Source organism: Triturus cristatus, chromosome 10, assembly GCF_964204655.1.
Source record: "Triturus cristatus chromosome 10, aTriCri1.1, whole genome shotgun sequence".
In the NCBI taxonomy this organism is placed as follows: Eukaryota; Metazoa; Chordata; class Amphibia; order Caudata; family Salamandridae; genus Triturus; species Triturus cristatus.
Window position 1 is genome coordinate 589,338,923 of NC_140593.1, and position 13,445 is coordinate 589,352,367.

Genomic DNA, 13,445 nt, shown 5'->3' on the forward strand with positions numbered 1-13,445 from the left:
TGAGGGGTGGGGTGGGCAGGCTGGCACATCCCCTGTCCTTGTATGGGGTTTCCGGCCAAGCTTCCCGCCAGAGTGGGGGGTTGCAGTGGCCTGGGGAAACTCCAACTGGCGGCATGCCTTTGAAGCTTCCCTTTGCTCATCCTGGGGGAGGAGATTTCTCACCTCACCCAGGATGTGCATTGTTGCAGGCCCGGGAGAGCAGGGGCTCTCCCACCCAGGGGTCCAGCAACGTGTCTGCTGTGTGGCAGCCTGGGCAGCCTCAGAGCAGACGTGGATTGCAAGTTAGCTGTAAGGGGGCATCTTCTAAGATGCCCTCTGGGGTGCTTAGTACATTAAATCCTACACTGGCATCAGTGTGGGTTCAATGTGCTGAGAAGTTTGATACCAAACTTCCCAGGCTTCAGTGTTGCCAATATGGTGCTGTGGAGCTCGTGTTTGACAAGCTCTCAGCACCATGTATTCTTAAGTGACAGCACTGCACTTACAGTGCCCAGGAATGGACCCGGGTACTGTAGGGGCACAGGGCTCCTGCTCCTGTGCCCACACCATAGGCGTAATGCACCCAGCTAGAGGGGTGGCTGACATATGCCTTGGCAGTGTAGGTGATGGGCATGGTACACAGTGATGTGTGCCATGTCGACTCTTTGTTTTGTCCTGCACCCAGACACTCAGCCTGCAAGGGCAGTGTGTGTGTGTAAGGGTACAGGGCCTCTGAGGGTGGCACAATGAGTGCTGCAGCCCTTAGAGGCCTTCCCTGGTCACAAGGCCCTGGGTACCTAGGGTACCATTTACTAGGGGCTGACATGTGGCTAGGGTTTGCCAATTTGGAGTTTGTGTGGTTTAAGGAAGGAACATAGGCCCTGGGCACCTGATTGGCAGGAACCCAGGGTACACTCAATCGAAGTACATTCAGCAATTTAGCAAAAAGTGGGGGCATACCATGCAAGAAAGATGGCACTTTCTCACACAACCCCCCCCCAAACGAAAGGTGATGAGACTAACCTTGTCCTATGGAGTCTTCATTGTCTAAGTGGAAGAACCTGGAAAGTCCATCTGCATTGGCATGGGCAGTCCCTGGTCTGTGTTCCACTTCAAAGTCCATTCCCTGTAGGGAGATGGACCACCTCAGTAGTTTTGGATTTTCCCCTTTCATCTGCATTAGCCATCTGAGAGGTCTGTGGTCAGTTTGAACTAGGAAGTGAGTGCCAAACAAGTATGGCCTCAGCTTCTTCAGGGACCAAACCACAGCAAAGGCCTCCCTCTCAATGGCACTCCAACGCTGCTCTCTAGGGAGTAGTCTTCTGCTTATAAAAGCAACAGGTTGGTCTTGGCCTTCATCATTGGTCTGGGATAGGACCGCTCCTATCCCTAGCTCAGAGGCATCAGTCTGCACTATGAACTGCTTGGCATAATCTGGAGCTTTGAGAATTGGTGCTGAGCACATTGCTTCTTTTAGGGTGTCAAAAGCCTTTTGACAACTAACTGTCCAGTTAACTTTCTTGGGCATTTTCTTGGAGGTGAGTTCTGTGAGGGGGGTCACAATGGACCCATACCCCTTCACAAACCTCCTGTAGTACCCAGTCAAGCCAAGGAATGCCCTGACTTGGGTCTGGGTTGTTGGAGCTATCCAGTCCATGATGGCCTGGATTTTGGGTTGTAAGGGCTGTACCTGGCCTCCACCTACAAGGTGGCCCAAGTACACCACAGTGCCCTGCCCTATCTGGCATTTGGATGCCTTGATAGTGAGACCTGCACTCTGCAGAGCCTCTAAAACCTTCCCAAGGTGGATCAGGTGATCCTGCCAGGTGGAGCTAAAGACAGCAATATCATCAAGATAAGCTGCACTAAAGGACTCCAACCCAGCCAGCACATGGTTCACCAACCTCTGGAAGGTGGCAGGGGCATTCTTTAACCCAAAGGGCATCACAGTAAACTGATAATGCCCATCAGGGGTGGAGAATGCTGTTTTTTCTTTTGCTCCTGGGGCCATGCCAATCTGCCAGTACCCTGCAGTTAAGTCAAAGGTACTGAGAAATTTGGCAGCCCCCAATTTGTCTATCAGTTCATCTGCTCTTGGGATAGGGTGAGCATCTGTCTTGGTGACAGAGTTGAGCCCTCTATAGTCCACACAGAACCTCATCTCTCTCTTTTCACCCTGTTGATGAGGTTTGGGGACCAGAACCACTGGGCTAGCCCAGGGGCTCTCTGAAGGCTCAATGACCCCTAACTCCAGCATCTTGCTGACCTCAGCTTTGATGCTTTCCTTGACTTGATCTGACTGTCGATAGATTTTGTTCTTGACAGGTGCACTGTCACCAGTGTCCACATCATGGGTACACCAGCTTGTCAGACCAGGGGTCAGGGAAAAGAGGCTAGCATATTGTTGCAAGACTTGCTTGCAGTCAGTCTGCTGTTGGGCAGAGAGGGTGTCTGAGAAAATCACACCATCTACTGACCCATCTTTTGGGCTGTAGGATAGGAGGTCAGGGAGTGGCTCGCTCTCTGCTTCCTGTTCTTCATCAGTCACCATCAGCATGGTGATGTCAGCCCTATCATTGTAGAGTTTAAGGCGGTTCACATGGATGACCCTTTTGGGTGTCCTGCTAGTGCCCAGGTCAACTAGATAGGTGACCTCACTCTTTCTCTCTAGGATAGGGTAAGGGCCACTCCATTTGTCTTGGAGAGCCCTTGGTGCCACTGGCTCCAAAACCCACACCTGTTGCCCTGGTTGAAACTCAACCAGTGCAGCTTTTTGGTCATACCAGTGCTTCTGGAGCTCCTGGCTGGCCTCAAGGTTCTTGGATTCCTTTTCCATATACTCAGCCATTCTGGACCTTAGGCCAAGCACATAGTCCACTATGTCTTGTTTGGGTTCCTGAAGAGGCCTCTCCCAGCCCTCTTTTACAAGACATAGTGGTCCCCTTACAGGATGACCAAACAGAAGTTCAAAGGGTGAGAAACCTACTCCCTTCTGTGGCACTTCCCTGTAAGCGAAAAGCAAGCATGGTAACAGGACATCCCACCTCCTTTTGAGTTTCTCAGGGAGTCCCATGATCATACCTTTCAATGTCTTGTTGAACCTCTCAACAAGGCCATTGGTTTGTGGGTGGTAGGGTGTAGTAAACTTGTACTGCACTCCACACTCTTTCCACATGTGTGTTAGGTAAGCAGACATGAAGTTGGAACCTCTGTCTGAAACCACCTCCTTAGGAAAACCCACCCTGGTGAAGACACCCAGGAGGGCCTTGGCTACTGCAGGAGCTGTAGTAGTCCTAAGTGGAATTGCTTCAGGGTACCTAGTAGCATGATCCACTACTACTAGAATGAATTTGTTCCCTGAGGCTGTGGGAGGTTCAAGTGGACCCACAATGTCCACACCTACTCTTTCAAAGGGGACCCCCACCACTGGTAGTGGAATGAGGGGGGCCTTTGGGTGGCCACCTGTCTTGCCACTGGCCTGACAGGTAACACAGGAGCTGACAAACTCCTTCACCTTTTGGTGCATCTGGGGCCAGTAAAAGTGACTCACTAACCTTTCCCAAGTTTTGGATTGCCCCAGATGTCCAGCTAGGGGGATGTCATGAGCCAAAGTTAGGAGGAACTCCCTGTACTTCTGTGGCACTACCACCCTCCTGGTGGCTCCAGGAGTGGGGTCTCTTGCCTCAGCATACAGTAATCCCTCTTCCCAATAAGCTCTGTGGGTACCACTGACATCTCCCCTGGCTTCTGAAGCAGCTTGTTGTCTCAGGCTTTCAAGAGTGGGACAGTCTCGCTGGCCCTGGCACAGCTCTTCCCTAGAGGGTCCCCCTGGGCCCAAGAGTTCAACCTGGTAAGGGTCAAGCTCCATGGACTCAGTTCCCTCAGGGGTATCTACATCCTCTCCAGGGGGAGAGGGGTTCTGAGTGTTTGGCTGTACAGAAGCTGGTCCCCCAGTCTCCTTGCCCTTCCTCTTGGTTGGTTGGGCCATTATTCCAGGCTCCAAACCTACTTTTTCACCCTTCCTCTTGCTCTGTGCTCTGGTTTGCACACACACCAATTCAGGGATGCCCAGCATGGCTGCATGGGCCTTTAACTCAACTTCAGCCCAGGCTGAGGTTTCCAGATCATTTCCAAGCAGGCATGCAGCTGGCAACTTTGGAGAGACCACTACCTGTTTCAGGCCAGTAACCCCCCCCCCAGCCTAATGTTACCATGGCCATGGGATGACTAGTGGTGACACTGTCAGCGTTGGTGACTGGGTAAGACTTCCCAATCAAGTATTGCTCAGGGGAAACCAGTGTGTCTTTCACCATAGTGACACTGGCACCTGTATCCCTCAGAGCTTCTACCCTAGTTCCATTTACCCAGGGGTACTGTAAGTATTTCTTTAAGTTGGGGGGCCACACAGCCACAGTGGCAAACTCCACTTCTCCCAAGGAGACTAAACTTGCTTCAGTGTGTTCCCAGATTTGCTCAGGGTACACCTCTGATCCCATTTGTATACTTGCTGCCCCAGGAGTGGCTGTACTGGGTGCCTTAGGGGCTTTGTTTTGGGGGCAAGATACAGTTAGGTGTCCCTGCTTCTTACAGGTATTACACCAGGCCTTTAAGGGATCAAAGTTCTTCCCCCTATATGGTTGGGGCACATAGGGAGTAGTTTGGGTCCCACCCACCTGAACAGGTTTTTGGGGCCCTTTGGAAGACTCAGACTTTTTATCTTGGGGATTCTCACCACCTTTCCCCTGGGGAGGTTTTGTGACCACCTTCTTTTGGTCACCCCCAGTGGTTGTCTTGGTCACCCTAGTCTTGACCCAGTGGTCTGCCTTCTTTCCCAATTCTTGGGGAGAAATTAGACCTAGGTCTACCAAATGCTGATGCAACTTTTCATTTGTGCAGTTACTCAAAATATGTTCCTTCATGAATAAATTGTACAATCCAGTAAAATCCTGCACACCATGTCCAGCTAACCAACCATCCAGTGTCTTCACTGAGAAATCTACAAAATCAATCCAGGACTGGGTCTGGGTTTTGTGAGCCCCCCTGAATCTAATTCTATACTCCTCAGTGGTGAATCCAAATCCCTCAATCAGAGCTTTCTTCATGAGGTCATAGGATCCTGCTTCTGGCCCAGAGAGAGTCAGAAGCCTGTCCCTGCAGTTACCAGAGAACAGTTCCCACAGGAGTGCCCCCCAGAGAGGTTTCTTTACTTTCCTGATATCACAAGCCCTCTCAAAGGCTGTGAACCATTTGGTGATATCATCACCTTCCTCAAATTTAGGGACAATCCCTTTGGGGATTTTAAGGTCAGAAGTTTCCTCCCTATCCTTGTTTTTATTATTGCTGCCACCATTGATGGGTGCTAAACCCATCTCTCTCCTTTCCTTTTCTAGAGCCAGGAGCCTGGACTCTAGATCTATTCTTTTGGCCAGCCTCACAAGGCTGTCCTCTTCACTGGGGGGTCCCCCAGTGTTGTCTCTGGGACCAGAGCCACCTGTGTGGTCTCTAGGTGCCCAGATGCTATGTCTTGAGTTGGAGGGTATGGGTGCCATCTCCTCCCTAGGGAATAGTATGGGGAGGTTGCTGTCCTCCTCCCCTGATTCCCTTTCCCCATCTGACTGGCCATCACCATGTTCAGATGGGTGGTCTTTAGCATACTCAGCCAGGAGCTCCTGGAGCCCTTGTTTGGTTGGATGCTGACCCATTTGTAAATTTTTGAGTTTACATAAGGACCTCAATTCCTTGAAAGACAAGTGTAAGTAAGGTGTGAGGTCGAGCTCCTCCACCAGGTCCATGTTATTATTATCACTAATAGCTGGGTTTGTTTGAGACATTCTAACCTGACAGTTCTAACCCTCTACCCTGACTATAGTGACTTTTATTTTTCTAAAATTCTAATGGGACTTAAGCAAGGCCCTAGCAAGACTTTTAGTAATTTTGGAAAAACCAATCAGAATTCTAAAGGCAATTTTTAAGAGTTCTGTCGTGTGATCAGATGGTAACCAAGTAGTCCAACAAATGCAAGTTTGTATCCCACCGCTGATCCACCAATGTGAGAAAGTGGCTCTGTATATACTGTTCCCTAATAGGTACAGGGTGTACAGAGTCCACAGTCCCCCAGAGGCTGATAGAGGTCAAAGTTAGGTATGACCTTACTCTCAAAAGTGGTAGCTTGGTCGAGCAGTAAGGCAGTACCAGAGGACAGTGTAAAGCATTTATTGTACACACTCAGTCAGCAAATGGTTTCACACACTCAATAACTGAACTCTAGGCCAATGATTTGTATATATAAAATATATGCTTGTTTTATTTTTAGAACCACAAAGGGGGTAAAAATATACTTTCTCAGAATGAGAGGTTGAATATAAATACTTTTGTTTCAAGCAATAAATTTGTGTAAACAGTCACAGTTGGTTGCAATAAACAATCCTATTTCCTAAACATAACAATGCATTGAGCTCAATGGTAAATTTAGGTTATTTGTAATAAATTACTTTTCAGATTACTTTTGGAATTCCAGGTCTGGATCCTAGAACCAGCCTGGGGTCAGTATTCAGAATCAAGTGATGAAAGTCGACTTAATAACTGTAATGATTTTTAAATAATATTTAGCTATTTCAAAAGTTAGCACTTAGAAAATATTTCACAGAAAACATTCAATGGATCTCTATGGCAAGAAATTCAAATTGCAGGTAGAGTACTTAATCGTTACTTTAGTAATCCAGGACTGGGTGCCTAGGCCCAGGACTGGGGTCCTTATCAAAAGCAGGTAAGTAATTTCGTTTGCAGAAATGGTACGATTTTAAAAGAATATTTCAAATTTGCAAAAGTAGACACTTAGAAGAAATTTCACAGAAAAGCAGACAATGGTTTCCTATGGGAGAAAAATGAGTTAGAAGTAAGTATAGTTGTGAACACTTTTCAGAGTCAGGGCTGGGCACCAAGATCCAGCACTGGGAGCTCACCTAGGAGCAGGTGAGTAAATTCGTTTTTGTCACTTGGCTGATTTTTGGTGAATTTTTGCAGTTTTGAAAAGTTCACACTTAGAAGATTTTTGAAGAAAAAGCCAGTCAATGTTACCCTATGAGGAAAATGACGTTAGCGGTTTAAGGGTAAGTACTCGACTGGTAGTGTTGAAATTCCGGGCATGGACTCAGGGGTCCCCCAGTGTCAGGTAAGTACAGTTGGTTCACCCTCAGCGGTTTCAGGACGGCCGGGTGCAGAGAGAGTTGGGCCCAATGTTATCCTATGAGGGATAGGGGGCCCTTGGTTGGTGGCTGCTGTCTGGCAAGCCACGCGGCTGTGGGAGCTGGGCTCCTGGTCACTTACTCAGGGCAAGTGGGGAAGTAGGTTAGAGTAGAGAGGGCACTGCCAGGGCCACTCGGGCGGCTGGGTGCAGGGTGCTTTTGAGCCTTAGGGCGCTCAATGGAAATCAATGGGAATGTTCCGGTTTGGAAAGAGGCTGCAGGCTCGGGGACGAGGATGTTTCAGGTGCCACCACCACTTCGAGAGGTAAGTTGGGTAGTTGTAGGTTAGGTGGGTACCCCGGGATTGGGCACAGGGGGTCGCAGGGCGCCGGGTGCAGGGGTGCCTTTTGACGTCGGGAATCTTACCCTCTGGTTGATCGCGGCTGGGGTGGCACTTGGTTCTGAGGCTGCAGGCTTCTTCCGGGATGTCGAGGGGGGTCCTTGGGTGCCGGACTCTGGGTCACAGTCGCCGTGGGGTCGTCCTCTGGGTCTTTGTCCACTCCGGCACTGGCCAGGCTTGGCTGGTGCAGAGTGTGTTGGGTCCGCGGTCCCGGGCTGGTGCCAGGGATAGCAAGTAGGTTTCTTGAGTAGAGCCTCTACTCGTGGGAGTCCCAGGGGCTTAGAGCTAAAGGGTAGCCAGGTCCTCCGGGGTTGGTGAGGTTGCTGGCCACGTGGGATGCCGCGCTGGTGCAGGTTCGAGAGTCGACAGGCCGGTAGGGCTGGGGCCAAAGCAGTTGGTGTCTTCTTCTCTTTTTAGCAGCTGCAGGGCAGGTCTTTGTTCTTCTTGCTCTTCTTGTCGTTTTTCTATCTGGAATCTGAGGAAGGAAGGTTCAGGGGGCCCCTAAATACTAGATTTAGGGGCGTTACAGGTAGGTGAAGGCCAGGGACCAATGGGTCCTTGTCCTGGGGTGGGTACACCCCCTATCCTGCCTCTCTCCTGTGGGAGGGGGGCAGTAGCCTAATCCTGATAGGGTAGGGCCTCCCATCTCCAAGATGGCGAGAGCCCGGAGATGTGCTTCACCTCGCCTCCCCCACCTGAGGGGTGGGGTGGGCAGGCTGGCACATCCCCTGTCCTTGTATGGGGTTTCCGGCCAAGCTTCCCGCCAGAGTGGGGGGTTGCAGTGGCCTGGGGAAACTCCAACTGGCGGCATGCCTTTGAAGCTTCCCTTTGCTCATCCTGGGGGAGGAGATTTCTCACCTCACCCAGGATGTGCATTGTTGCAGGCCCGGGAGAGCAGGGGCTCTCCCACCCAGGGGTCCAGCAACGTGTCTGCTGTGTGGCAGCCTGGGCAGCCTCAGAGCAGACGTGGATTGCAAGTTAGCTGTAAGGGGGCATCTTCTAAGATGCCCTCTGGGGTGCTTAGTACATTAAATCCTACACTGGCATCAGTGTGGGTTCAATGTGCTGAGAAGTTTGATACCAAACTTCCCAGGCTTCAGTGTTGCCAATATGGTGCTGTGGAGCTCGTGTTTGACAAGCTCTCAGCACCATGTATTCTTAAGTGACAGCACTGCACTTACAGTGCCCAGGAATGGACCCGGGTACTGTAGGGGCACAGGGCTCCTGCTCCTGTGCCCACACCATAGGCGTAATGCACCCAGCTAGAGGGGTGGCTGACATATGCCTTGGCAGTGTAGGTGATGGGCATGGTACACAGTGATGTGTGCCATGTCGACTCTTTGTTTTGTCCTACACCCAGACACTCAGCCTGCAAGGGCAGTGTGTGTGTGTAAGGGTACAGGGCCTCTGAGGGTGGCACAATGAGTGCTGCAGCCCTTAGAGGCCTTCCCTGGTCACAAGGCCCTGGGTACCTAGGGTACCATTTACTAGGGGCTGACATGTGGCTAGGGTTTGCCAATTTGGAGTTTGTGTGGTTTAAGGAAGGAACATAGGCCCTGGGCACCTGATTGGCAGGAACCCAGGGTACACTCAATCGAAGTACATTCAGCAATTTAGCAAAAAGTGGGGGCATACCATGCAAGAAAGATGGCACTTTCTCACACAACCCCCCCCCAAACGAAAGGTGATGAGACTAACCTTGTCCTATGGAGTCTTCATTGTCTAAGTGGAAGAACCTGGAAAGTCCATCTGCATTGGCATGGGCAGTCCCTGGTCTGTGTTCCACTTCAAAGTCCATTCCCTGTAGGGAGATGGACCACCTCAGTAGTTTTGGATTTTCCCCTTTCATCTGCATTAGCCATCTGAGAGGTCTGTGGTCAGTTTGAACTAGGAAGTGAGTGCCAAACAAGTATGGCCTCAGCTTCTTCAGGGACCAAACCACAGCAAAGGCCTCCCTCTCAATGGCACTCCAACGCTGCTCTCTAGGGAGTAGTCTTCTGCTTATAAAAGCAACAGGTTGGTCTTGGCCTTCATCATTGGTCTGGGATAGGACCGCTCCTATCCCTAGCTCAGAGGCATCAGTCTGCACTATGAACTGCTTGGCATAATCTGGAGCTTTGAGAATTGGTGCTGAGCACATTGCTTCTTTTAGGGTGTCAAAAGCCTTTTGACAACTAACTGTCCAGTTAACTTTCTTGGGCATTTTCTTGGAGGTGAGTTCTGTGAGGGGGGTCACAATGGACCCATACCCCTTCACAAACCTCCTGTAGTACCCAGTCAAGCCAAGGAATGCCCTGACTTGGGTCTGGGTTGTTGGAGCTATCCAGTCCATGATGGCCTGGATTTTGGGTTGTAAGGGCTGTACCTGGCCTCCACCTACAAGGTGGCCCAAGTACACCACAGTGCCCTGCCCTATCTGGCATTTGGATGCCTTGATAGTGAGACCTGCACTCTGCAGAGCCTCTAAAACCTTCCCAAGGTGGATCAGGTGATCCTGCCAGGTGGAGCTAAAGACAGCAATATCATCAAGATAAGCTGCACTAAAGGACTCCAACCCAGCCAGGACATGGTTCACCAACCTCTGGAAGGTGGCAGGGGCATTCTTTAACCCAAAGGCCATCACAGTAAACTGATAATGCCCATCAGGGGTGGAGAATGCTGTTTTTTCTTTTGCTCCTGGGGCCATGCCAATCTGCCAGTACCCTGCAGTTAAGTCAAAGGTACTGAGAAATTTGGCAGCCCCCAATTTGTCTATCAGTTCATCTGCTCTTGGGATAGGGTGAGCATCTGTCTTGGTGACAGAGTTGAGCCCTCTATAGTCCACACAGAACCTCATCTCTCTCTTTTCACCCTGTTGATGAGGTTTGGGGACCAGAACCACTGGGCTAGCCCAGGGGCTCTCTGAAGGCTCAATGACCCCTAACTCCAGCATCTTGCTGACCTCAGCTTTGATGCTTTCCTTGACTTGATCTGACTGTCGATAGATTTTGTTCTTGACAGGTGCACTGTCACCAGTGTCCACATCATGGGTACACCAGCTTGTCAGACCAGGGGTCAGGGAAAAGAGGCTAGCATATTGTTGCAAGACTTGCTTGCAGTCAGTCTGCTGTTGGGCAGAGAGGGTGTCTGAGAAAATCACACCATCTACTGACCCATCTTTTGGGCTGTAGGATAGGAGGTCAGGGAGTGGCTCGCTCTCTGCTTCCTGTTCTTCATCAGTCACCATCAGCATGGTGATGTCAGCCCTATCATTGTAGAGTTTAAGGCGGTTCACATGGATGACCCTTTTGGGTGTCCTGCTAGTGCCCAGGTCAACTAGATAGGTGACCTCACTCTTTCTCTCTAGGATAGGGTAAGGGCCACTCCATTTGTCTTGGAGAGCCCTTGGTGCCACTGGCTCCAAAACCCACACCTGTTGCCCTGGTTGAAACTCAACCAGTGCAGCTTTTTGGTCATACCAGTGCTTCTGGAGCTCCTGGCTGGCCTCAAGGTTCTTGGATGCCTTTTCCATATACTCAGCCATTCTGGACCTTAGGCCAAGCACATAGTCCACTATGTCTTGTTTGGGTTCCTGAAGAGGCCTCTCCCAGCCCTCTTTTACAAGACATAGTGGTCCCCTTACAGGATGACCAAACAGAAGTTCAAAGGGTGAGAAACCTACTCCCTTCTGTGGCACTTCCCTGTAAGCGAAAAGCAAGCATGGTAACAGGACATCCCACCTCCTTTTGAGTTTCTCAGGGAGTCCCATGATCATACCTTTCAATGTCTTGTTGAACCTCTCAACAAGGCCATTGGTTTGTGGGTGGTAGGGTGTAGTAAACTTGTACTGCACTCCACACTCTTTCCACATGTGTGTTAGGTAAGCAGACATGAAGTTGGAACCTCTGTCTGAAACCACCTCCTTAGGAAAACCCACCCTGGTGAAGACACCCAGGAGGGCCTTGGCTACTGCAGGAGCTGTAGTAGTCCTAAGTGGAATTGCTTCAGGGTACCTAGTAGCATGATCCACTACTACTAGAATGAATTTGTTCCCTGAGGCTGTGGGAGGTTCAAGTGGACCCACAATGTCCACACCTACTCTTTCAAAGGGGACCCCCACCACTGGTAGTGGAATGAGGGGGGCCTTTGGGTGGCCACCTGTCTTGCCACTGGCCTGACAGGTAACACAGGAGCTGACAAACTCCTTCACCTTTTGGTGCATCTGGGGCCAGTAAAAGTGACTCACTAACCTTTCCCAAGTTTTGGATTGCCCCAGATGTCCAGCTAGGGGGATGTCATGAGCCAAAGTTAGGAGGAACTCCCTGTACTTCTGTGGCACTACCACCCTCCTGGTGGCTCCAGGAGTGGGGTCTCTTGCCTCAGCATACAGTAATCCCTCTTCCCAATAAGCTCTGTGGGTACCACTGACATCTCCCCTGGCTTCTGAAGCAGCTTGTTGTCTCAGGCTTTCAAGAGTGGGACAGTCTCGCTGGCCCTGGCACAGCTCTTCCCTAGAGGGTCCCCCTGGGCCCAAGAGTTCAACCTGGTAAGGGTCAAGCTCCATGGACTCAGTTCCCTCAGGGGTATCTACATCCTCTCCAGGGGGAGAGGGGTTCTGAGTGTTTGGCTGTACAGAAGCTGGTCCCCCAGTCTCCTTGCCCTTCCTCTTGGTTGGTTGGGCCATTATTCCAGGCTCCAAACCTACTTTTTCACCCTTCCTCTTGCTCTGTGCTCTGGTTTGCACACACACCAATTCAGGGATGCCCAGCATGGCTGCATGGGCCTTTAACTCAACTTCAGCCCAGGCTGAGGTTTCCAGATCATTTCCAAGCAGGCATGCAGCTGGCAACTTTGGAGAGACCACTACCTGTTTCAGGCCAGTAACCCCCCCCCAGCCTAATGTTACCATGGCCATGGGATGACTAGTGGTGACACTGTCAGCGTTGGTGACTGGGTAAGACTTCCCAATCAAGTATTGCTCAGGGGAAACCAGTGTGTCTTTCACCATAGTGACACTGGCACCTGTATCCCTCAGAGCTTCTACCCTAGTTCCATTTACCCAGGGGTACTGTAAGTATTTCTTTAAGTTGGGGGGCCACACAGCCACAGTGGCAAACTCCACTTCTCCCAAGGAGACTAAACTTGCTTCAGTGTGTTCCCAGATTTGCTCAGGGTACACCTCTGATCCCATTTGTATACTTGCTGCCCCAAGAGTGGCTGTACTGGGTGCCTTAGGGGCTTTGTTTTGGGGGCAAGATACAGTTAGGTGTCCCTGCTTCTTACAGGTATTACACCAGGCCTTTAAGGGATCAAAGTTCTTCCCCCTATATGGTTGGGGCACATAGGGAGTAGTTTGGGTCCCACCCACCTGAACAGGTTTTTGGGGCCCTTTGGAAGACTCAGACTTTTTATCTTGGGGATTCTCACCACCTTTCCCCTGGGGAGGTTTTGTGACCACCTTCTTTTGGTCACCCCCAGTGGTTGTCTTGGTCACCCTAGTCTTGACCCAGTGGTCTGCCTTCTTTCCCAATTCTTGGGGAGAAATTAGACCTAGGTCTACCAAATGCTGATGCAACTTTTCATTTGTGCAGTTACTCAAAATATGTTCCTTCATGAATAAATTGTATAATCCAGTAAAATCCTGCACACCATGTCCAGCTAACCAACCATCCAGTGTCTTCACTGAGAAATCTACAAAATCAATCCAGGACTGGGTCTGGGTTTTGTGAGCCCCCCTGAATCTAATTCTATACTCCTCAGTGGTGAATCCAAATCCCTCAATCAGAGCTTTCTTCATGAGGTCATAGGATCCTGCTTCTGGCCCAGAGAGAGTCAGAAGCCTGTCCCTGCAGTTACCAGAGAACAGTTCCCACAGGAGTGCCCCCCAGAGAGGTTTCTTTACT

The 13,445-nt window shown here is 50.5% G+C and overlaps 1 protein-coding gene across 3 annotated transcripts in view; it reads left to right on the top strand.

Annotated features, from left to right (window-relative positions):
* The window catches only part of SNX29 (sorting nexin 29), a 1,557,993-nt gene that overhangs the window by 1,090,294 nt on the left and 454,254 nt on the right, over nt 1-13,445 (top strand). The window lies entirely within an intron of this gene.